This window comes from Antedon mediterranea, chromosome 8, assembly GCF_964355755.1.
Source record: "Antedon mediterranea chromosome 8, ecAntMedi1.1, whole genome shotgun sequence".
Taxonomy (NCBI): domain Eukaryota; kingdom Metazoa; phylum Echinodermata; class Crinoidea; order Comatulida; family Antedonidae; genus Antedon; species Antedon mediterranea.
The window spans coordinates 9,075,206-9,101,822 of record NC_092677.1 but is presented as its reverse complement, the minus strand read 5'-3'; the positions used below and the strand labels follow the sequence as shown (position 1 = coordinate 9,101,822).

General features: G+C 32.3%; 1 long non-coding RNA gene across 1 annotated transcript in view; it reads left to right on the top strand.

The window, feature by feature from the left end:
* The window catches only part of LOC140056927 (uncharacterized), a 38,652-nt gene extending 14,147 nt beyond the window's left edge, over positions 1 to 24,505 (top strand). Inside the window, exons 3-4 of the long non-coding RNA XR_011846842.1 lie at positions 2,111 to 3,818; positions 24,324 to 24,505. This is a non-coding gene — a long non-coding RNA (uncharacterized lncRNA). The remainder of the gene's footprint in view (positions 1 to 2,110; positions 3,819 to 24,323) is intronic.
* The last annotated feature ends 2,112 nt before the right edge of the window (positions 24,506 to 26,617 follow it).

The following is a 26,617-nucleotide window of genomic DNA, read 5'->3' as shown; positions in this document are numbered from 1 at the left end:
ATACATAATTTTTTAATCAAAAATTAAATTGTCACCATTATTTAAATAAACGAATATTTTAAATGTAAGTTTGGAATTTCTGTGGATATTCTTTACAGTTTTGATTGATACCTAATTTGGAAAACAAAGATTCAAATCTAACTTTATAATTGGATATCAACGATTAACGATGTTGAATTATAAAACACATGACGTTTGGAGAAGATATGTATCACTATAAAGTATCAAAAGCCAAGTTTATGAAATAAAGACAAAATGATACTAGCATGGTGCGCCATCTAAACAGAATGTTTGTGTTTATTTTACAATTACTAAATAGGTAACAACTAATTACCTTACACATGATACATTAAAACCTTTAGTCGAACAAATGATGATGCAGTAATGGACTGATCCCAGTCACAACTGTCATTATGCAGTCCCAAGTTCCCTCCTCTACTATACCAAACGACAAGACTCGGGTAATATGTGGTATGGTGGTCAGTTCCTTTCCACACCGACTTGTCCTCCATTGAATGGGAGTTTTTATCGACAATTTAACCCGGGTCTTTCTGTATGTCAATTTCCTACCACTAGGCTATCGCTACTCCGAATGGCAGCATGTACTCAGCCTTATTATGCAAGTATTATAATTGTAATGATATAACATTGACGATATCCTTTATTAGATGAACATCTGCATGTACATATAAATCTTTGTTACTTACTAATCATGTCTGCGCAAACAAAGACAAGGTTAAAATCTGCAAACTAATGTAGCATATCCAACATGTCGTTGTTTGTATTTGTTGTTCTGAAACCAGAGGATTTCTGGAAGTTATTGGGATTAAAAGCTGTACTGGAACAGGACTTAAACCCGGATCCCTGAAAGTTTAAGCAATCGCTTTAATCTTTTTCATCATTATGCCCTATCAATAATGCAAAAACATTTTTTTCTCAAATTTTACCGAGTAGGCCTATTGTTTAGGAGAAGGTATGGGAAAAGGCGAGGAAGAGGACCGACTAGACTCTAAAACAGTTTTTATTCAAATTTACTTCCAATTGGGAAGATTTGTTTTACAATAGAAATATTGTGTGATATAACATGACACTGTACCTGCTGAATACTGTTGTTGGTCGAATATTCTTTAAAGATACTCTAGACACCTGGACATTGTATACATGTCATGGCAGCTGGTGGCAACGTCTAAATGTACAGAGAGCATGCATGGAAAGATACACCGTGACTAAAACAGATAACACCTTTTGTTGAGAAGGGTAGTGATGATTACACATTCTCCCACAACACGTTGACCTTCGTAGCCGATGGGAAACGAACCAGACAACGTAATGCATGACGTGACCTAACATAACAAGATTTTACATTTTTTATGTTAGTTCTAGTTAAAATAACACTCAAACAGGTGGAGTGGATTTCACAATCCATCTGTCAATCGGTTTGTTGCAGACGATGTTGTTAGAAACTTTAGGCCAACATGTGTCTTTTATTTACCATGCCCCTGGATGTCAACTGAGTACCAATTGTTTGGCGGATTCCACGACTGGACACGATTTCCGGACACAACTTACTACCCTGGAAGTGTTCATCCTAAAACAGAAAGTAGATTTCAGCAGCAGACAGAGGTAACGAGTTAACACATGCGCATTAAAACTCAGATGTTCTTGATTTTTGGCTGACATGTTTTTAGGCAAATTACTTATTTGGAAGAGTACTCTGGCAGGTTTCGATTTCCGGCCAATTCTATTTACTCAGACAGAGGAGGATACTCAGTGTCAGGCCAACAGAGTGACAAATGCCGGCCATGGAAGAGAGAAAGTTGATAACCGTTGACCTACTCAAAACAAGAAGCTTCAACATTTTGATGCAACGAACCAACAGAACAAACAAGTGAATACCGTATCATATTAAAATCTTCCCCACTTTAATACATCTCATTGGTGGTGGAAAGGACTGAAGTTTGAAATGCTGTCCTTCCTGTTTTCTACTTATGTAATGAGCTACAAAATACGATGGATAATTTCTGATAACCTAGACAGCACTTCATTGTTTGGTTAAAGTGTGAAGTTAAAATGGCAATTCAACAATCGTTGATGATTTTTTTTCTTTCAGAGTACAAAATTGATTTCTTTAAAACAGAAAAAACAACCTACACCGAGTCGCATTTTAGGATGTAATTGTAACAAGGAGGAATTAAATACAAAATGGCAGAGAAACAACCAGATCATGTCATTACCTTCTGTGAATTTTAACTTATCATATCATTATTCATTCGCATTTATTTTTAGACAATTTTAACACACAGTTTATTAGGCCTAATATTTATTATTCACACCAAGTCATGGATAAGTTATTATATTTGTTAAATTAAATTATTGCCTTTTTAATGTACGTGGTGTTGTTACCAAGTATTGAAGGCCTACTTATTATATATTTCTAATAATTATATGATGGTGCGCCCTCATAATTAGCATCAAGTTCTGACACAATGACTAAATGCCAACACGTGGTCGGGTTTGCTAAAGCGTTCAATTTTGGCGCGGATACGTATTTTGGGTGTGTTGTGGGTATGGGCTACAGAAGGAGAAATGTTGAGTGTGGGGTACGATTAATACCGGTATTGTGTGTAAAAGTTGGGAATCAAAGAGTCACTCTTAGGTCTACGGTTTTAGAATTAGGCCTAACTGTAAATTATTTAAAATTCGATGTATAAAATACTAGTCCTACAAAACCTTATAGGCCTACAGACAGTAATCGCAAATGGCATTAACATTAAATACGGTGACCTACCGGACACAGACCAACACACCTTGCCCTATAGAATGATGACCTCCCTGTGACCTGCACTGATATTACAGAACAGGAAGTATTATCTAATTAATAAAATTGAACTTGTCTGTGTGTTTTTCTTTACAGTATTCGGATGCTATAAGACATAATGCCCAGGGGCGCCCAGATACTCATGCTCAGAATAGTGCTACTTGCTGAGCATGTATTAATTATGTCGCAGGTGTTTATATTCATTATAGGCCTAATATTGTCCATGAAATTGTTAAACTTAAAAAACCTTACTTGCATCAATGCCTCTGTTGTCGCACAATTATCAAAACGTAGGCCTAAAATAGGCCTATTTCAAACCCACCCGGGCCCTCCCATGTTGCCTCACATTACATTATTGTTGACCACATTGCCCAGACTGGTACCGAGTGAATACTATGTACAGATTAAAAAACAATCAAACAAGTGTGTAATTAATGAAACTAGTTTGTACCTATTTTGAATACTTTAGTACATTATAGCGATTTATGATTTCAAATTTTTCGCGGACTTAGCCATGTTTGATGAAACCGGCACATTTGGTACTAAGAATAATTTTCGTCTGGGTTGTAGTTAAGCGCAGATTGATTAAATTATGTTTATTTGAAGTACAAATTCATAGAATAATATTATAATTATGATTTTAACAATTTATGACGTAGTATTTTAGCATTGATTTGTTGAAAAAAATTAATTAGGGAATTAAAATGATAACAACGATGATCAAAACGGCAATTCTTGTAACCAACTAAACGGTCCAATGATCAGCCGAGAATAAGACAATTGCGATTATTATATGTACGAACTCAGCTAGCTAAGCAGTCACCTCGGATTTTGTAACGTTACATCAGCTGCTGTCCTCGCGACCTCGCCGGTGCGAAAGTATTTTTTGAATGGAAATTGGTGGTTGCTGTCCATGGCTTAGCTATTGTTTTTATTTCTCTTCTGGTTGCATGCATCTTAACGATGGTTCATGGCTTGGTGAAAGTGTGTCGATTGAAAGGTGAGTTCTTTTTGCTTCATTTTCTGCTGAACATTGTTTCGTCTGCCTCCTTGTTTTTCCCCACGAGCGATGTGGAGAATCCATCCTGCGCTCATTCTAGCTTCTCTAATCAGATTGTTATTTAAGATGGAATCATGATAAAAAAGAAGTAAATTGACAACATACTGGTATTTTTTGTGTGCTCTCATCTACTTTACTTTCCTATCATAATAACACAATACACATCTGTTTTAATTGCACGAATAAATATGCTAATGATGACAGTCCACTATAGACTAGGCCTAGCCTAGGCGTACTATTCTTTTACTGATGATGTAGCATAGACTATACTTATCTGCCATTTGACAACTAAAAGTGGGGGAGGGGGGTATCAGAGCATGCTATACTATACCATCACACTTTACTAATAAAAGTGGTTATTTACAGGCTAACTAAAAAAACTACTAGCATGTTAAAATATAGTAATAAATACCAAGGGAGAGTTCTTACGCAGGGTACGCTATAAATGGGTGAGTTAAACATACACTCCTTGACCCAGGCTCCCAATCCTTCTGTACGTTTTTAAGGGCGCATCTCAATCAATCAATAATCGTTCAATTTATATAGCGCCCGTCAAACAGTCATTGCTCATGGCGCTGCCAAAACTATCAGAAAATGTGAGTTTTGAGTAATGAGGTAAAGGTGCTTATGTTTGTTTAATGTTCAAAGGTAGGTGGTTCCAGAGCCTAGGTCCAGCAATACTGAAAGTCCGATCTCCCCAACTATGTTTGCTTCTCAGAATGTCCAGTAGCGCCTGATGACTAGATCTTAGTTCTTGCTTTCTCTCCGCATTGTCAATAATTCTGAGAGGTATTTGGGAGCACAACTATTTAGGCATTCGAACACCAGCAGCAGGATCTTAAATTGAACACACAACTCACGGGTAGCAAATTTAACTCTTTTAACAATAGTGTAACATGATCATTTTTTGCACACATCACCAAACGAGCTGCTTAATTCTGCACCTTCTGGAGAGTCATCTCCACGTACAGCTGTGATTTTACTACATTCTATAATTTATAATTTTATAATAATTATTTTAGTCTGTCAAAATTAAAGTTCTGTTTATTTTGGCTATCAGAAGAACAACCGTATGAGAATTACTGTATAGCCAGTTCATCAACACCCCCTATCCCATAACCAACCTCCCCTTACCCCACCTCGATCCGCTTGGCTTCAGAACACAATTAAGTGTCTTGTGCAATGATTCTGAATGTCAAACCATGTCGGCTGCTACAGTCTGTCTGATGAGTATTGATTCATAGTGCAGTATATATTAATTTATCATGCTCTACCAGGCAGCAGCTCATTTAAAATATTCTAATGCTTTTGTATAGATCTATTGCATATGTTTACAGACAAGGTTCTGCAAACACAATTCCTCATTGAAAATATAATAATATATAATAGATTATTTTTCTGTACAGCAATATTTTTCAAATATCCTGTATCATCCCTCTGAAACAAAGATTGCCAGATTAAAGATAAATTATGCAAAACATATAAAATGATTGAAGATTAAATGGATTGTTCATGAAGACCAACTAATTATAAAAACCTTTTTTTTGATACAATTGAATTCAGTGTCAGATCCTGGATTTTCAAGTGAAAACATTTTTGTAAAATTATGTGATAAACAAAACCCATTATTTGCGGTTGAGGCGTTATTCTAAAAAATATTTTTTTTGAAGCACTTTATGAACATCTTTTTACATTAATGAATAAAATGATGATTTTAATAAGTGAATTAAGATATATGTTTTTTTAATATTTTATTATTATGAATAATGCAGATCTTCTTACTATATAAATTCTACAGAGATTACTGTTTATTAATACTACCCTGCCTGTACCTCTCTACCACTTATTACAAATGTGTAGACATATGCAATTAGCATATCTACTGCCATATCATTTAGCATCGTTTAGCCTATATACCATTTTTTGCTTGAGTTCTTTTAAATACTCCTATGCATATTGCGTTTGTCGACAGTGACATTATATGTTTTTAGTTAGTACAGTATTTTTAAATAGAACAATATACAAGTTTGTATACCTATAAGGTGTATATTATGTCTCTTTGCACTAGACTTTTCAATGAAAGTAGCTGTCCAGTTTGGTTAAATCTTTTGGTCATTCTCATATGCATAAGAGCCACCGGTCAAATCAACTGAGAGTTGTCAAATCACCCATTGAGGTAGCTGTGGTGGCCTCTACTTGAATTCCTTTTTACATTAAAATATTATGCGTAAACTGTGCAACAAGCAACGACTGTTTTGTATTTGAAGATATGTATATTCTTCCATGTCTCAAAGAAAAAAATGTGACTACAGTAGAACCTTCGTTTTACGTACCCTGATTTTACGTTCCCTTTATTTTACGTACGCTTAAAATGACCGAGGACGTCATCATTTTCTTACATTGAGGGCGCAATTTAACAAACAACAAAGCACAAAGCCATGGCTGTGTGAGGAACTTATGTGCATTCCCCAACAGCAGCGACTGTTTTTAATGATAGAAAATACAAGAACATTTATATTTTTATTTATAACACTTTATTTAAGCTAAATCGCACAGCCTGTATATACTGTACTTTTCTAGGCCTCACATCTTGCTAGGCCTACTAGCCTTCATTTCATTTCATTTCATTCATTTTATTCATCAAAAAAACATAAAAATCATAAAACATGTCAAAGACATGTCTAGGCCTGGCCTAGATTAGTCTAGGAAGGGCCTAGGCCTAGCTAAGCTAGTGACCACCTGCATGCTGTAGGCAAACACGGCAGTCTTTTTAGCTATGATCTACGTATTTGGGGGTTAATTTAAGGTCAACCTTGTTTTACGTACGCCTTTTGGTCCCGTACCGTACGTAAAATGGAGGTTCTACTGTATATCATTTGTGAAGAAGAGTGTTCATTAAATTTTCTATTTTTGAGTTATACAATATCTTACTCTTCAAGGAGAATCTAAGGCTATTGTTGTATTATCCAGGTAAGCGGCAACCAACACCACTGTTTGTGTAATTTTCCCTATTCCATCATTGTAATGTTATTGCGGTGAAATAATTGTCATCTAATGCGACGTTCTGAAAACTATGGTCAATGGCCCAAGTTTGTGATTTTAGGCCGCAAAATAGAAAGTTTGTTGAACAGCGATTCATGTACGTAACTGTACTCCTTAATTTTGCGTATCGTTAAATGCTTGTGATTTAAAAATAAAAGTATTTAGTATACTCTAAATGTTGCATAAAGTTCAACATTTTTGTTGTAATTTTTTTTATCACAGATATTAAAACAAACTTAATTTGACATATTAATCCAGAATAACAAGAAAGGTGTTATAATTATATTGAATCAATAGCTTGCTTTTCCCCTTTTAACATTTTTTTCTGCAAAGGGGGAATTGACAAGAAGTAATAGTTTAAGTTGTAAACTGGCCCTTGAGCCAATACAACCTTTTTACGTTACTCACTTCCGCAAAATTGTCTGAGAAACCAATTTGATACAGGTTTTCGTAATATTGTAGAAAAATGTTTTAGTTGTTGATCCAGATTCATTGAACAGGTCAGGTTTTTATTAATCTGTAGGCCTACCTTGTTTTTTTCCCCAAAAGTTACTTTTAAAGGTATTTTACGGTTGTTTTGTTTCTTTTAATGCCAATAGTAGGATATGGAAGTCGGGCTCTATAAAGAAAAATGTCATAATATTTTTCATCTATGATTTCAAGTGATTTTACTTTAGGCAAATATTTTGGCTTTTGGGCCTGTCCACCACTTTGTATTGCGAATATTTTTCGCTACGCATTACTGATTTCGTTTCAGACATCATGTGACTTCATGAGTTACATTAAACTAATAGCTTTACTGCGGTGTTTAATTATAGATGTTATTGGATTTTCCGCTATAGTTATTGGTCAGTAAGCGATTCATCCCAAAACATTTAAATGATTGACGTATAATATACTAAATTATAAATAAATAATTATACATCAAAAAAAGCAAATTACTGAAAAAAATGACAATGCAGTGACTGGATCTTAATGGAGATACAACTAAAAATAAGCAATTGCTAAATTTATATAAATGACAAAAGTAAACCAGCCAGAAAGGAATTGTCAGAGCTTTTGGGTAACTAACCCTTCCTCAATACATTGGGGCGACTTTTTCTCATTCTCACAGATTTCCTCATCTTTATCGTTTCAAATTAATTAATTAAATTTCAGTATATCACCGGGCGGTTTAGAATTAATGTTCTTTGCCTCTTGTGTTTATATATATATATATATATATCGTTTCAAATTAATTAATTAAATTTCAGTATATCACCGATAAATACTGAAAGATGAGGGCGTATCAATTTGATTTCTGGTGCGCATGCGTACAACTGAGGACTAGTGCTGTTCCGTCGTACCACGCTGAGAATGTTAAAGAGTCGCTATCCAATCGAGTTTGAACAATACAATGAAAGCCCCAGTGGTCTAATGGTTAGGAAATCTGCATATCAAGCAGGCGGTCCGAGTTCGAGGCTCGGTTGGGGCGACTTTTTCTCATTCTCACAGATTTCCTCATCTTTATCGTTTCAAATTAATTAATTAAATAATTTTCAGTGTATCACCGGGCGGTTTGGAATTTATTTCTATGCCTGTTGTGTTTATATATAAATATATTATTGATTTACAGTAGGGATGATTTTTATCTCTTTCACATTGCCAAGGTACCTATCATACAAAATAAAAGTGTTGCCGTCCTGGTTGGTTATACTCCAGAGTTAGCTAGGTGATCTTGTAAAAGGTCTGCCATCAAATTCCATTAACAACTCTCAAAACTAGGGAAAAAATTATGTCGAAGCAGTTAAAAGATGGCATACACTACAGGTTTTTTTTATGATTACTCATTAGTCACTACCCTCTTGCACAAAAATTTGAACATGCAATAGAACCATTTTACCCGTGCAATAGAACTAATATTGAATGACACATGATACAAAATGAACTAATCCTATAGTAAGGACACATTCAATTGTATAATAAAATATATTAAATGTAATGATTAAAAAGGTTTATTGTAAAAAATAAATAACCAATATAGAACTTTATTCTTTCAGATTTTATTTATTTATTTATTTTTTTAAAACCATATTTAATGAGGGTGATCCATCCAGCTATGCTGATCATTAGTGACCCTCAGAGGTTCACAAGACAAACATATACACAAGATGCTCTACATAAACAAAGTCTTATTACAAGTCTTTGGGAGTGGAGTAATTTTGTCCTTAGAAAAAATCCTGACATGTGACGGGACTTCAACCCAGGACCCTTGGAGTGGTAGCCAAGGAAGCGTCATAACCACCAAGCCACAACTCCACTCTTTATAACAGACTCCTTTATTAATGTTATCCATCAGGTTGATTTATTATTGTTATTAAATACAAACCATTTTGACAGATTTAGTTATTAATTTTAGCCTGCTCAGTTTGTGCTTAGTGTTATTTGATAAAATAAATAAACAATGTCGATTTCGACTCTGTTATCAATTTTTGTCAGATTTGATCTTGATCATCATTGGTAATATTGTTTATTCTATGATCTAATTCTTGACCTTGGAGACCTATCTCACCTCCGATCAAAATCATATCGCTTCTTTAGGGTCGATCTCTACCACCTGCTTTTCATTTTTTTGTTTAGCTAGAAGGAAGTAGCTGTAAAAAACTGTCTTCAATCGACTTCCGTTTTAAATGACTGGCCAGCAAATGGGGCCTAGCCTTAACGCCCGGTCTTAAAAACGAGTACCTCATGCAGATTGAAGGAAAGGTCATCTGCTGTGGCCTACTATTGTTAAGTGACCCATATTGTTAAATGACCCATAATATTTGATTTCTTCAGACAATGCAAGCAAGTTATTTGTCCACTTCAATTTTGGGGTATATTGCTGATATTGATATTGCAAAATGAATATTATTTTAGTAATTAATATGCAACGTTCACTTAATAATTATTTATTTCAGTTTAAATATCAGAGGTTTTTCAAATATTAAATTAAATCAATATTTGGTTTTCTTATTTTTTAGCACAAACTGGTCTTGGAAATCAGAATAATAGTCATTATAGTATAAAAGTATTTTATATTTAAGATTAAGAACAAATAATAAGACATTTCCAAATGGTAATTATTTTTGGATCATTTATTTACCTGTTTAGGCAAGTTGTAAAATTGTTTTATGAGAATGCTGGCTGAATCTATTTTAATTTATTAAAATCTCTCCATAATTCTTTTTATTAAATTTTTAAAACATTATTTAACATTAGTTTCAATATAACAAATTCTAGAATTTAGTGATATATTTTTAATAATAATGTTGTTGAATATGCCATTTTAATGTCATAACAATACATTGGGATAAAAAATATATACCTGAAAACACTGTAAATTAAAGCAAAAAATAAAAAAAATTATCTGCCAGACAATGGTTTTTGATTAAATTTATGTCTTAAGTGAAATCACTGTTTATTGGAGATTTTTTTTCCATATGGAAATGAATAACTTTAATAAAAATGCACAATGGCATATTCAAAGTCAGATTTTATTTAACTTATTTTTTCATGTTTTTTTGTTGAGAAAATACATCTTTAAACAAATATGAAACAAAATACAATGGTGTAGCAAAACAATAACCTTGTTTTTCTAATGAAATGGAAATTAAATATTAATTTTAGATCAATAAATTTATTATAATATATTATTTCCTTTTAAGTTTAACAATAGCTAGACATGACACTTCCTAATACATCTGCAGGAAGATCGTTGTTAAATAATAATAATTATTATATTAAAATTCCACTTTATTAATTTATCTGTCTATATCTGTTCCTGGTCATTGATTTTCCTAATCATATTACGCAAAGTACTTAACAATAAAAAAATAAAGATTTTTTTTGTTGTAAAATCATTTTAAATACTAAAGCAAACTATGCAAATTTAATCTCATAAACTTAAATATTAACTTAAATTCTTTTTCTGACAATTGTTATTGATAAAATTATTATAAATCAATATCATCTAAAGATAATTTTATTAATCTTCATTATATATGTTTTTTCACTTCATGAACTTAAAAATTATTAACCAAAATTCATTATACAATATTTATAATGTTTGATTACACTGTTTATATATTTTTTTGAACAAAATTAAAAGTGTCAGTTTCTACTATTCTACAGTTACAATCATTTTATTAGTAAATTTAGCAGTAACAATTGAATATTCCAAAGAAATTTATCTAAAATAGTGATAGCTCCCTCTATCACAAAGTAAGAAAAAAAGTTTAATGACCCAAGGTTGGCCCCATAAATTCTCAGGTCAAAGTCAAGGACTGTCTACCAATCCAGACAGACTCCCCTGCTGCTGAATAAATGACTGAGGCCCTCTAGGCTAATGAGGAAAGATGTTTTTATGTGCAATGCTGCATTCTGTTAACTACGTTCAGTTAGTTAATGTGATATGATGTGTGTAGGTGAGCAGATGTGATATAGAGTTATCCTTGAGAACATAGTGTGTATAAAATATATATTGTTTTGATTAGAGAACCATATTGTATTATTTATATTAAGATATTGATAAAAAGATACCTTCATTTTTAATATGGATTACCTATTTCTTTACTGGTCTAAATTATTATATTGATAAACAAATGATATTTCTAACTTTTTGAATTAATTTTAAAACTACTGTAAAAGGAGTTTAATCTTTTTTAAGTGGGTCAGAAGTTTCAATAAATTAAAATATTCTAATAGTAATAAAACAACACTAACGGTTTATACTCACAAATTGCTTTTATGTGTTTATATTTCAATATTTGTCTAATTAACATTGTATATTTAATACCAAATTTGTGTTTTGATTAATTTAATAATTTAATAAAATTAATTATTTGGTGTAATTTCATTTATTTTATGCTATTACTGTAGGTTTACATTATAGGTATTTATAAACTTTGGTCATAACACTCAAATAGAAATAGTTTACTGTTTGGGAGTAAGTTTACTCTTCACTCCAGAAGATGTGTAGGTCGTCTGTCGTCACAAGTATCAAAGTAAAAACATTTAATTGCGTGTATTTCAAATTCCAAATTATATTTCAGTTTGATTAAATTTTCTTTTTTTATAATTCTGTGGCTGGGTACCGGTGGCCCACAGGAGCATCGATAGTAGCGCCAAATCGATGCTATATTTACCTTCCAACTGGTAACAATTGTTTAAACCACTGGTGATGGTATCCAATCCAAAATCCCTTTTAAATTCCTATTTCATATTACAATTAGACTTTCTTTTGGCCTACAGCAGTATGGTGAGTGAAAAAAATATGAACTAAATCATTTTTAAAGAGTACTAATATCAGATTTAAACAAGAGGTTTCTTATCCATATAAAAAGGTATAATTTATTCACCAATTAAAGGCGGCCAAAGGCTAAAATGCGTCAAATTTTAACAGACAGAAAAAACATCCAAATATTATGTACAATTAGCTTTAACTTTAGTAACTTTAGTAAAATATTAGCAGAAACAAAAGACATTATTAATCATTACAAAATGTTTAGCAGTGTTATCATTCAACAACTTAACCGGATATGATAGGACTGGTCGCAGATTTTGTGCATGTTTGGTTTGGTAATAAAGCATCTATGCAGTTTTCTGTGAAAATCTCTGGATTTAGATAACTAATTCTGAAATGATTGGACCCAAAGAAAAATTTAACTGTTTTAAGTATTTTGGAACAAAAGAAAGAAATGACAGTTGACAGCAATAAATATTTTCTATTAATTTGTTTGCTTTTATAAATTTATGTCTTCTCTGAACTTCTCTGGAGTTTTTCAAAACTTTCAGCATAAATCTACTTAATCTAAACTCGTTTTTAAATAAAATGTTCAAATTGATAGCATTTTAAACAAAAAATGCCCAAAAGTTGATGGAAAATTTGTTCATGTTATCCATGATGACAGTGTAATGATATACTTCATGTTACTACGCATGTCTTCTAAACTGGTTTAAACCGGTATTTTTTTCCACGATTGTTAAAGGCAACAACTTGCTGTGGATTTTCACTGTGTACAGTGCATATGCTGGGTGCGTATCTATTTTTCGCAACTCTTAACTCTTTTTTTAACTTTCTAAAATAGTGAACTTGTATGTTGATAGTTTTTTGGTTCAGTTACCTACCTACCAGCCCACTTACTATCTTTTCTTTGTTTAGAGATAATATGGAAGAGCAGATATAGCAAACCAAAATACTTAACTAATTTTAAGTTTCAGCAACAACTTTCCAAACAAAAACTCATCCTTCCTCAACCTCAAAACAGTTACCAATTATTATCTGTATTGTCATCAACAACATAAATGACAAGGTATAGCTAATTTGAGCTGATAAATGCTTACCAACATCTAAATGTGCAGGATGATTTATTGAGAAAAAAAACTACAAATAGAGAAAAATAGTAAGCAGGAGTTTGAAGAAGCATTCATTGGTTGCAAGATTTTCTTTTAGCTTTTATCTATCCTAAAATAGTTCCATTTCAAGTTTTAATTCTGAAAAAAAAATTTCTAAATATATTGTCTTTTTAAAGTCTTAAACTTACTTTTGTGAACACCAGCTGTTGAGGCTTGTGGTTGCAGAGGCCTTTCTTGGGATAGATTTTGTCAACCATGCTAACATTTCCTAGGTCAGCAATTATACGCCTACCATTCATAGACATTTCAAATATAAATGTATAAACCCTATTATTTTATTTATTTTATGTATGTTTTTCATCTGATGGATGACTAAAATATTTTTTTATTCAGCCCTAAAAAAAGATTTTTGGATAAAAAATTGCATTCACTACTCCGTGTGATTAAAGGATCCTTGGTTTTAATTCCAATTATGTAAAATATGTTTTTTTGAGAATTTAATAAATATAAAATAATTATTTTTCTTATTTATTTATATGTGTTTTGATATCCTAAAATTGATGAATTCAAAAAATACAATATCCTTTAAGTAAACAAAATGATTTAATCTATTGCAAAATAAATGTGTTTTATTTTTGGTGTTATTTATTAATGTAATGTTGCGTAATTGCTTCCTTTGTGTCTTAAAATCTGTTATAGCAGATGGTACTGTACAGCTTTGTTATCTAATCTAATCTAGTCCTATATTGTGTCTCATACCCCTTTATGTCTGGGCCTCTTGGTTCAGTTAAGTTACCTAGGTGTTCAATCTAAATATAGAAATATATTTCAATAAGTGGTTCCTGAAATTGTTATCATATTAAACTTTGATGACAAAATATAGCATCTACCTGTAATGGTTTCATATGGAGTGGAAGGTTCCATTTACAGCTAGGTATGTTTGTAGATTTCGATAACCAGTGGGAATCGTTCGCTGAGCCGTTAACAAAAGAAAACAGATCAGTATCACACAGGAACATTAACTATTTGGGAGAGTGGCGTTTGAATTTAATTATGTTGTAGATGTGTCTTAACATCACGTTTGTTTTAGGTTCCTCCGGAAGTAGGTCAACGGGTATGTGTGTTGTGTTTTATAGTCTCACCCATGAGTTCTGAACCCATGACCCCAATCCAGTCTGGTTTTGAAGCAGCAGAGATTGTAGTGTGTTCATCACAATGAGGTCACTATAGAATTCTATGGATCTAAGCTAGCTAGCCTGAAAGAAGCATGCTTTTCCTGGTCATCTCGTGGACGCCATATTGCCTTGTTTATAGAATATAATGAGTAAATAGGAGTGCTTGTTGGTTGTTCCAAGATGCTCTTAGAAATATTGACAACATATTTTGGCGAGTAAATACATTGATGGTATATGAAATGATGTCTGTGCTAAATCCGTTTCTATGTGTATGACCTCGTGTCAAGAATGATTACATTATTCAAAGCAGACACATGCTTTAATGATTATTATTTCTCTATGTATGTTCCTTGTGCAATACTCTTGGGATGGGTACTAAGGCAATAACATGCTGGGTACATAATACATTGTAACTGATTTCGAAAATCGCTTCTGTATTCAACATTCCAGGATTCAGATATTCAAGATTTTTTGCCATTGAATGTTCACAAAGAAAGAATGTACTATTACGTATTTTGTGTGCTTTAGGATTTCAAGTTCTCAACTAGGTACATTCTTATGAACGTTTTTGTTTAGGGATTTTTTCTCTGCGAGAGTCCAGAAGAATGAATAGATATTTCACGCCCAGACATAGAGGTCAACTTGAATTACGTTTCTTGTTTGTTGATTGGCTAGAGTAGCCAGGCACATCACCATCCATGCATGAATAGTTTAACATTCTAAAGTAGACATAGGGTTAGAGACTCGTAGCGCCTCCTGTTTTCATATAAACTCTGTCATGCTTTAGCGCACGTACGGACGCCACATGCAAACATAATGTGCAAACATTTGTTGCATATTCATTACTACATTCATACACGTGCTCCTGTTCGTTCTCGCGGGATTTTAATGATAGCCTGGACGTATCTGCGCCATTTTGTGACACAAGTGTCTTCAAACATACACGCATGCTGTTCTCATCATAATTTTTTTTCTCCACGAAAATGAATAGTCGGATCTAGATTCGTATAATATATTGAAAGGTAAGTGATATTATAAATAAGTCTTTTACTTTATTACGTTATAAAGTTATTTTTTCCTACATTTTTTAGTTGAGTGTCAAACGCGCGTTTGCCGATTGATTTGCGAAAAAAATGTGTATTGTACGTTTATTTTAAGGATTAAGATCTTGTTCTTTTCACCTACCCTTTTTTTTCATGCATATTATTAGCAATGTGATGATAGATGATATATAAACTAAATGTTTTGTTTATTGTTAGGAATTCCTAGACGTAGGTCGTATGATGGTTATGAAAGATTTTATTTCAATTTGATTTTTCAGGCAGACATTCCCAGACATCATTTTTTTACATTGTCGAAAGCATACCTTGTCTGGTTATTTCATATGTAATTGTGAGAAGTGATTATATTAACCAATCTATCCAAAAAGAATTTACCATTTTCATTTAACGATTGCAGCATTCACATGTTTTTCATGTTCTACGTATCTGAAAATTTAGAAAAATATTTTATATTTCTGAAACCATTCTAATTTTCAAACCGATTACGAAGCAACAATAAAAATGATAGTATACCAAGGAATACAAAAAGTAACGAAAAATAAAAATTGCTTCCGTGGAAACATTTTCTTCATGATGGAAACGTTTTGTAACAAGTATTTACTTAACATATCTATTTACCCAGATATAACCAAATTTGGTAAATGTTGCGATTTCAATTATACAGTTTTATAGTTACCTAGAATTGAGTATATATTTTAAACAATTTTTTTTATTATTAAGGTGTGGCAGATTGTCCAACGTCCGTAATGTATTTCAAAGAGTTTTTTTTTCACGTCTACAAATTCTTTTGCTATAAATTATTCATTCGAGCTTCCAATCAGAATACACTAGATAAAAAGCTTCAAGGAAAGGTAAGCGTTTGTAATGAGGCATGCTCAGATCGTCTACAGACATTTCACGAGCATGTTCCTTTCATTTTGTACAAGTGTGATCATCTCGCGATCTCCGAGAATAACAACAAATAATTTTTTTGTTTTTTGACGACTTTAAGCATTTAGAAACAATGTACGAAGGTTAATCTAAAAATAAAAATGTTACGTTAAAAAAAAAAATTAAAAGCCAGATGCAAAAACATTCAACTCAAAACCAAGGCTAAGAAAGAATTTAAGTGTAGATTCTTCAAATGGGGACAAAATATTTGAACGCTTTAAAACAAAAAAAAATATGTACACAAACCGAAGTAGATTACTGCGATACCAAATTACTTTTCAGATGGACAAAATCGGATAGCAATTTATAAGATTGCAACAATATTAAAGCATCAAACTGATAGGTCCTTAAGATTTTTGATTGTAAAGCTCCTCAAGTTTTTACACCATATTTGTTAATGTTTTAAGAAAAAGGTTTTTCTCACTGACAGAATTTTGATTTTATTTATTTATTTATTTTATTTTATTTAATTTTCAGGCAAACATACATGACAACACAGCGGTGCAGCACCCTGAGGATTGCCATGAGTGCAAAGCACTATCGAGATGGCTCTCCATATACTGCACTAGAACATATAAGACAAACATATACACAAGATGCTCTACATAGACAAAGACTTATTATTAAGTCTTTGGGAGTGGAGTTGTAAATTCTTTCAAAACTGTTACTTGTGCAGATATCGTGATTTAAAAAAAATTTAGTTTTCAGAGGTACTGTATGGTGAAATTTTGAAGTCTAATCAGAGAATTGCTGTTCTACTTCCTATATACAAGATTTGAATAAAAATAATTCAACAAATAATTAATCAAAAACAGAAATTTTATTTTTAAAAATATTTTATTTCTTCAATTCATTGAACATTTAACAAGCAAGAAATAACTAACTAAAAGAGAAAGTTATTGTGTATCCTATAAAATTATTTTCTGTGGAGATTATAATATGATCTGTTTACAAGAATAGTGACAAATCTCTACCAAAGATTATAGAATTAATGTTCTACATGGTAATATTTCTCATTTGCATACACGCCATAAAGCTGCAGTCTATATTAGCACATGCTGTTGTATTACAAAATGGCGTTCTGTCACACTTTTCGGTGAAACGTTATATATAGTTTCCATTATTTAGAATTTAAGTATGATTCTCTCTGTAAGCAATGTTGACATATCGCGCTTTTCATTATTCCGAATGGTTAACCGGTTCCATCTTTTTTGTTCGGCCAGCTAGTCTTAAAATAATGATATTGAACATTTCACGGCATTCATCCCTCAGGCTATGTCTGGTTTATACCCTGTACAAACATCGTTATTGATTGTGATTGTGTTGTGACCTAGTTAATTACGTGAGCACTTGTATTGTTCTTCATACAGTGTGTTGTTGATCCAAAAGCTCATTTGTCTAACCATTGTCAAATATTATTTATCAAATACTAGACCACTGGTCTAGTAGATCACGGGAATAGTTGATTACGGGACTAGTTTACCACTGAATTAGTTAACTACTGAATTAGTTAACTACTGAATTAGTTAACTACTGAATTAGTTAACTACTGGACTATTTATAAATAAATCTTACTAGCCCATATCTAAAAGGGGATGTTTTGCTGTGTGGTAATGCTTCTTGGCATTGTGCTGTACCCTCATAGATAGTAGGGGTAGACATTCGTCTTTAAAGTCTTCCCAAAGCTTATTTTACATTGTTTATTGCCATTTACTTTATCTGTTTACTTGTTAACTATATATTTTAGTTTGATAGTCTTATACGTGACAAGAATAATTTTATTCTTCTAGTATTATTGATCCTCAATATGATATTGAAATAAAAATAACCGTTGATGGAAAACTTGGCCAACACAACACCCACAATTGCAGTTTAATTTTTTTTGTTGAGTATTTTTTACATGTTCTTTCTAAACATGAGGTAAAACTTAATCCCCCTAATTAGGTACATAGGGTAAAGTTACCCCAAGTTCCCCTAATGTGATCATAAAGAGACAGTGTCTCCTGATTTGTGGGTTTGCTGTTTAATAAGTGTACTATTATAAGCCATATCTAGCAAACTAGATTCTTATTGTATTACCTTATATCTAGCATAAGATTATTATCACATTCATATTTAATATCAGAATTCATTTTTCATTTCAAATTTTAGCCGAAGTCGCTAGAACGTCAGACACGTGTTAAATTACCACTCCGGTTTATTTGAAGTCGATCTTGAATCAGCGCTTTAGCTCATCTAGTCACATAGCCAGACATACCAATCACAATTATCAGTCAATATGATCTCGCCTTTTAACCATCCTTTAAGTTATCGATCGGCAGTATTAGACGATTCCACTTCATGAATAGTCATGAGGGGATCATGTGATGTCTGGACTAGATCTGTTTCAAAGGGACACACCTAGGCAATACAGGTATAATACTGTACACTTTTCGGTTAAGCTTTTAAAAGAAAATGGTTATATTTTAGAATTGTACTTTGAAGCCTACTAATACAGTTGAACAATACCACTGCATACAGAAATTTATAAAAATTGAATATAAATCCAAAGGCAAAATACCGAAAAAATGACAATGCTGTGGGTTTCAGTGACTGGATCTCAAGGGAGATACAAAAAAAAAAGCGAAAAGCTAAATCAAAACAATAAAGTAAAACAGCCAGAAATGTTAGCAGAGCTTCAGGGCAGCACTAGCCCTTCATGTGCAGACCTCCGAAGTCTCTGATAATCACAAATAATCTCCTGTCTTCTGCAAATGGTGAATTTTCCGATTCTTTTGGATACTAAAAACATTCCCATAGTGAATCGATTTATGAATGATTTAGCCTCTACTCTTTTAAAAATTTTTTTTAAAATGCTACACATTTTCCACAATGCACACGCGCAAATGCCACACTTTCGTTATTTACTATAGACGCTAATGCCCGAAATCTTTTATAATAGCACCCTCTATGTTAACAAATGATACAGCGCCCTTTCTTGAGTAGAAATAGGAGTAGACATTCTCCACTATGCATTTCACTACGGTATAAATGATCAGTTGATAAACTATTGCATGGCTGCTGTGAGTCTATTGAATTTATTGAATATTGAAACACAAATAGTATATTGAACTTAGTGATAATGAATGCATTTGAATTACCAGGAATTTGAATTTACTACAGAGACTATGTACAGTATACAACATCTTGTATTTTACCCTTCAGTTTACTATAAAATTTCTTTTATAATTTTTATTTTACAATTTGATTCTAAATGCTGGTACCCTATAAAATTAGAATAGTATTCTATAAATAAACCTTTAGAAAGAAAATAAATTTAATACAAAATGAAACTCATTTATTTATTTGATTCCTTTATTTTCAATCAGTTTAACATTAGAACACCACTAGTCAAGGTATATTAAGGGAAAACCTTTATAAGAGGCCATCTTCATTGAGGGGACATCCTTATTTAGGGGACACGTAACCTATGAAACCAACAAATATATATTATGTAAAACTATATTCAGAGGAACGCCCAATTTAGGGTACACTTTGTTGGACCCAAAACGTGTATTGCTTGAAATGATATGAAAATATTTCTATGGCATTGCATTGTTTAATGTCACTACTGTACTTCAGAAAAGATTAAGTTATTGAAGGGTCAACCAAAATTCTGCTAATTCAGTTTATGGATTTGTTGCTCCCATGTGGACATTCTATATTCTATTTATATACCTAAAAATCAGACCCATGGTGGCGGTTACTAATTGTATTGTTTGTGTAGATGTAAAGTTCAAACATTATATCCATGCCATACAGTACATCTTTCTGGATCCACTGAACATTAAAAAAAAATGCTGTAGAATTATTTGTTCATACATTTATGTTCCAAATGTGGACATAGATAGGCCTACATTTTGTAAATTGTACTTAAGAAGATTCACAGGCTATTTGCACCCAAAAAGAAACCATTTGATGATTTATAATTATGCAGGGAGGCAAGCCTGTTTCATATATTCATTCGAAAGAACCTCCGTTTTTCTGAATTTTGCTTTTTAAAGTAGAGACGAGATGGAGCATTGCTAGTAAATAAGATTTTTTTTTTGCCCATTTCTGCCTAGCAAAAAGTACAGTCAAATTTCATCTACTATCTGCACAATCTTCAGGACTGTAGAACCTCTCCTTGGGATACCTCTATTAAGAGGAAACTTTCTGGTGAATCTACTGTATTCGATCTTCAATCATTTGAAGTGTATTTTATCAGTCTGTCTACCATGTAGACTAGTCAGAACTTTTTATTTTCATAATCAGTAATTTATACTTTAAAGGTAATTCGTTATACTTGTTTTGGGTGAAATTTGGATCTATTATACAAGGATGATTCTTTAGGAACTAAAACAAATGTCCCTTTAATGTCCAGAAGAAAAGTCTGCTCATTACCATTCACACAAACACCCATTTAAACTGTCAGCATGACCCAGTCCTAAAAAACAAGTACTCAACTCCTTTCAACCAGCTTTATTTCATAAAGTCGTCCCACAAAAACTGACTTACTTTTCTGATAGCAAGACCAGTAGATCACTCATTTGGAGACTTTAGTGCTGTTTATTGACATTTTTTATGTTCTTCTGTTGAAACAATGATTAATCATACAGCTCCAGACTAGTATGTATACACACAGCCATAAGTACATATGGTTAGGGCTGATAGCATGCAAACCCTTTCATTTAAAGTGTTCAGGGCAGGACGCCAATGAGTGCATCGTACAGTGCGTGTGAACTGTCACAACCAGTTGCCATTATCGCAGTTATAATTGAGTAGCTCAAATAAAATGGTTTCAAATTTAAAAAAAAAATGTAGGCCTTCCATACAAAAATGTGTGTGGCTCTGAATTGTATATGATGCAGGGAATATTTTGTCAATTTAAAAAATTAACTCTTGCAATATTGCACACTGTCTAAAAAACCAGAAACTACCAAAATCAGACTTTCATTGAGGTTCAAATTCTTGTTTTACTTAAAAACATATCTTGGAAAACCAGACATTTTAGGCTAGCCCAAGAGGTTCCAGTATTGGGAGAGAACTGTATATGTATATGCTTAGGAAAAAAGTTATTTTAGGTTCATAATAATCTGATTCACATCGTACACTATTTGGAGCAAGTATTAATATAAATGGAACAGTTATTGTAAGTGTTCATTCATCAGTGGAAAATTATTTCTGTTTATGGTCATTTGCATGTAAAATATACATAAAAATTATGTTTGCTCTGAGATATAGCATTATGCATGGGATGTAAATATAGATGTGTTTTCTTAGTCAATTGATTTTCAAAAACTGATTTAATAAAGCTCTGTTGAATTCCAATTGGAGAGATGGAGCATACAAAACTAACTCTATCCAAGATTATTGCTAAGGGCAGTGTTGAACATAAGAAATCAATCCATCTATCTGTTAACCTAAATAATGAATATAGGTCAACTTGCATATTAACACTACCAGCTGATTGTCTGAATTTGAGACTTGTCTGTGACAGAACTTGAGTGTGAGCCACATATCATTTCACCATGCAAAGCTTGTTATATCACATTTGCACACTAAACTTATTATCAAGGTATTGCTGACATAATTTGATGGCATGATATTCACCTCATAAAAAAGGCTACCTTGAGAGGCCTCAAATTTGTATGGACCAGATACTTAACTAAAATATCTATTTGTCAATTTTTTATGTTGATCCAATTAACAATATTGTGCTCTTGGCTATCTGTTGTGTTGGTGTATATAACTGATATTTTTGCCACCTAATTTAGGCAAAATTTGGAGACAAATTAATTAAATAATTGATTAATGAAATTGGGTATAATCCCACACCCTAACTCTATGTAATTTCTACACTACACTTGGACATTATACTGATTATTTAAATAAAAAGATTATTAAACGATTATTCATTGCGGCAGAAACTGGCCTCAACAAAATTAGTCTTCGCTGCTTTAATATTGGAGTGGAGCTGTGGCTTGGCTACCAATCTAAGGGTCCTGGGTTCAAGTCCTGTCATATGTCAGGGTTTTTTTCTCATGACAATTTACAACTCCACTCCCAAAGACTTAATAATAAGTCTTTGTTTATGTAGAGCATCTTGTGTATATGTTTGTCTTGTGAAATTTTAAATAGTTTATCCATCCTGTAATTGGCGGGTTACTCGCTGTTGGATGAGTATGAAAAAAAAAAAAAAAAAAAAAAAAAAAAAAATACAAACTGGACATCATAATAATGCTCTAACCTGTTTCTACTCCACCTGATAGAAGCTATTCTATGCAAATAATCGCCATGATTGACATGTATTGTCTAGACGGTTATCCATCAAACTATTGTCCGTAATGGCTAGTAATATTCTTATGTTAAGCTATTTTCAGAAAAGCAGTAAATGAATGGTGTTTGAATCCAATTCGATACCTCTATGTGCTCAACAAATATGACTAATGAGCAAGAAGAAAAAATGTTGAAAATATGACAAATTAGGAAATTAAAAAAGAAAAGTAAAATACCAAACCAGGCTCTTTTATTTTGAGGTGAGTGTGTGTGATCACCTAAACTGCCCTTCAGGAGTGTTATTTACAACACACTTAAATTTATACATACAAACATCCATACATAGTTGTTTTATCTTGTGTGTAATTTACAAACTTGTGATGGATATCTATAGACAAAAATTAATTTTGCAGAGAAACTGAAATAAATACCAAAAACCAATTGTTCAATCAATAATAGTTTGTATGTTCTATTGAATAATTTTAGACATGATATAATTAACCAACTGATTCTAATTCTATGAATCCAAAAGAAATATTCTTTTTTAAAAAAGATTTCATATAATTAGTAATACGTTATTATCCATTTCATTTTCTATGTTTATCAACATAGATTGAAATTAAAATCTTCCTTTCTACTGTAATTAAACTGTAATGTAACTATTGCTACCTCAATATTGTTTTAGATGGCATTGTGTTGAGTACAGCCTGCTAATGTCATACTAGTAATCCTGATGAAATTATTTTCTAAATTAATCAGGATAACTGGTCTTTGCTGAAATTGTGGCTTTTTATAAATATTATTTAACAAAGTGCCGACATTAAAGCTTGTACTCTTCAACAATTTATTATTAATTATAGTCTCTGATCTCAGCCATATTCCGGTATATGTCTATGACCAAGCATTCAATCCTTTATTGCAAGAATGGTTGAGATGGAGATATGTGATAATGCACTTTTAGGAATGCAAATACTGCATCTTTTGTAAAAATGATTATCAGATAGATTTTCTAATTTGATCTTCCTTCCTATTTCCCTCTTCTCTCATCCTTCCTTCTCTGCCTTTCTCCCATCCCTCTTTCCTCTTTCCTCCTATCCTTTCTTCTCTGTCCTTCTCTCATTCCTCTTTCCTTCTCTCATCCCTCTTTCCTCTCTACAACCATCCCTTTTCCCTCTCTACTCCCATCCCTCCTTCTCTGTCCTTCTCACATCCCTCTTTCTCCCATCCCTTTTACCTATTTCCTCTCTTCCCCCATCTTTCTTTCCTCTCTCCTCCCATCCCTCTTACCTATTTCATCTGTTCTCACATCTCTCTTTCCTCTTTCCTCCCATCCCTCTTACCTATTTCCTCTCTTCTCCCATCTCTCTTTCCTCTCTCCTCCCATCCGTCCTTCCCTGGCTCTCCAATTGGAATTCCTGCAAAAGATTGTTTTCATTGTGCATTCATCAATCATAACTATTCAATGTCTGATTTTATTAAACTTTGTTTTTCATGTTTTTGAGGGACAATACATCTTTAAGATTTATTGATTGATATATTCATAAAACTCATTTTATATTTTTCAGATGCTGGATCATCAATATTGGATTTTGTTCTGAAACAAGATTAATCTCTAAAAACTCCCGGTTCAGGATAATTATATAGTGGGTTAGTATGAAAGGTTTGTTAAACAATTGTCATTTTTTGTAATAATATCTTGTAAACATTATAATATTTTGATTATCTTGAAGGTATGCAAATATACTCAAACAGATATTCAAACATATATTGTCCCCTAAAAAATATTTTTTTCAAATTTTTGTTTTTTGTTGGAATATGCCATTTTGATGTTACATATAGTTATTTACTTTTGCTAAAAATTAGATTAAAAAAAATATTTAACTGTAAACCTGTAAACTTAAAGCAAAAAAAAGTCAAATTGGCTGCCAACCAATAGGATTTTGATTGAATTTAAAGTTTTTTTTCTTTTTATACACCTTTATTACAAGGATTAACTTCATGTGAAATGACTGACAATTTCTTTTATTTCTTTAAACATAAATTGTTTGATTATATGACTGTAATGTAATCTTAAAAAATCGTACACATAAATATTGTTCAACATTTTAGTCAAAAAAAAGGAGAAAGTTTGTGAAAATTGTATACCCCATTACTAAATAATCCTATACCGGTATTCTTCTTTAGTTCCTGTCAGTTAGTTGCACATTATTTGCTTCTTGTCTTTTCATTAGGTCTGTTAAGGAAGAGTTCTACAATTAAATTTTGATCTTGGTATCTAAAATAGCAACTGAATAATTTGAAACTTGTTCACCTTCCATTTCTAGTTGTTAAAAGTTAATTAATACCTGCGGCAACCATAGATCTTGGTTAGGAATTAATGGTGATTAGATTTTGAAACTAGCTATAACCCATTGAATAATTCAAATCTTTATATTCCTTCTGTATAAAGTACATCGATGTCGATGTGGTCACACAGTGCTAAAGTGTCATTTTAAGGTCCCAGAGCCTTTTGATTGAAAAGTAAGCTCTTGTTCCAAGAGAATGATTAAAATCTTAAATCACACAGTTTGATACAAAATTGTTTCCAAACCAAGTTTTTGCCAAATCTTGAGCTTTTGTAAAAGAATTAAGGAACTAATTAATTAACTGTTAAGAATTAAAATAAAATCATGGCAAGTTATAGAATGTGCTGAAATCTACATTTTATTTATATGCTCTTTTGCTGCTGTTATGAACTAACCATTAAGCAGAAGTTTGAATAACAAGATAAGTTTCATAGCTGTTACCGAGAATGCAGCGGCCAGTTGCAGAATAATCAAATGCTTGTTTAAATTTATTGTGACAAATTGGTGGTCAATGGTACCATTATTTATGTTTGTAGGTATAAAAGGGGCCGATGAGATTGGCGAACATATGTATTTCTTTGCTACAATTTGTAAAAGTTCCTCAAGGAAACAACTGCGATATAGGCAGATGCAAATAACATTTATGCTTATATATAGGATAGTTTTCCTTAATTTTTCCTCTTTGTGGTTACCTAAATTATATTGATTTCCTTATATATAGACTGAATCCAATTTTTGACAGTTTCCAACAGTCAGGGAAATAGAAAGAGGTCCTTTTTCTATAATCTAGCAATGCTATGTTAGCTGTGTTGTGAATGTTTTAAAATAAATAATATAAACTGTTTATATCTCTACTGAGCTACCTTCTTTGTTTTCCACTCTTATTCAGACTCCACCCTGTCTCCTTTTGTTGTATTTCTTTTATTCCTGTCCACCCAGGCAGCACTTAAACCAGTTCTTATACTATGATGTTATCCAAATTCCTTCACTTGCACTGATGAAGGGCTAGTGTTGCCTGAAAGTTCTGGTAACTTTTCTGGCTGTTTCACTTTATTGTTTTGATTTAGCTTTTCACTTTTTTTTGGTATCTCCATTGAGATCCAGCCACTGATACCCACAGCATTGTCATTTTTTCAGTAATTTGCCTTTGGATTTATTATTATATATATGTATATATATTTGTTCTGGCGGTAACCCAGATACTATGACTTCAACATTTTTATTCCCAAGGCCCCACTTCCCTTGAAGATTTTTTAATAACGGAAGGAGGGGTGTGTAAGATTTTATACATTAGTGTCCCACAGGATTCATGGATTTTCCTTTTATGTTTAGTAGGAAAAAGGTAGGCCTACCGGTACATTGTATGCAAATGGTTGGATTGTGCATTAAAATTTATGAAAAATCTTGCATTAGTTAATTGATTACTCGGTGGTATACTGTTGTTAAGGATATTAATTGTTCCTATGGAATGGTAAATGTAATGGGCTCAAGTGAATATGGAAATTCATTTATTT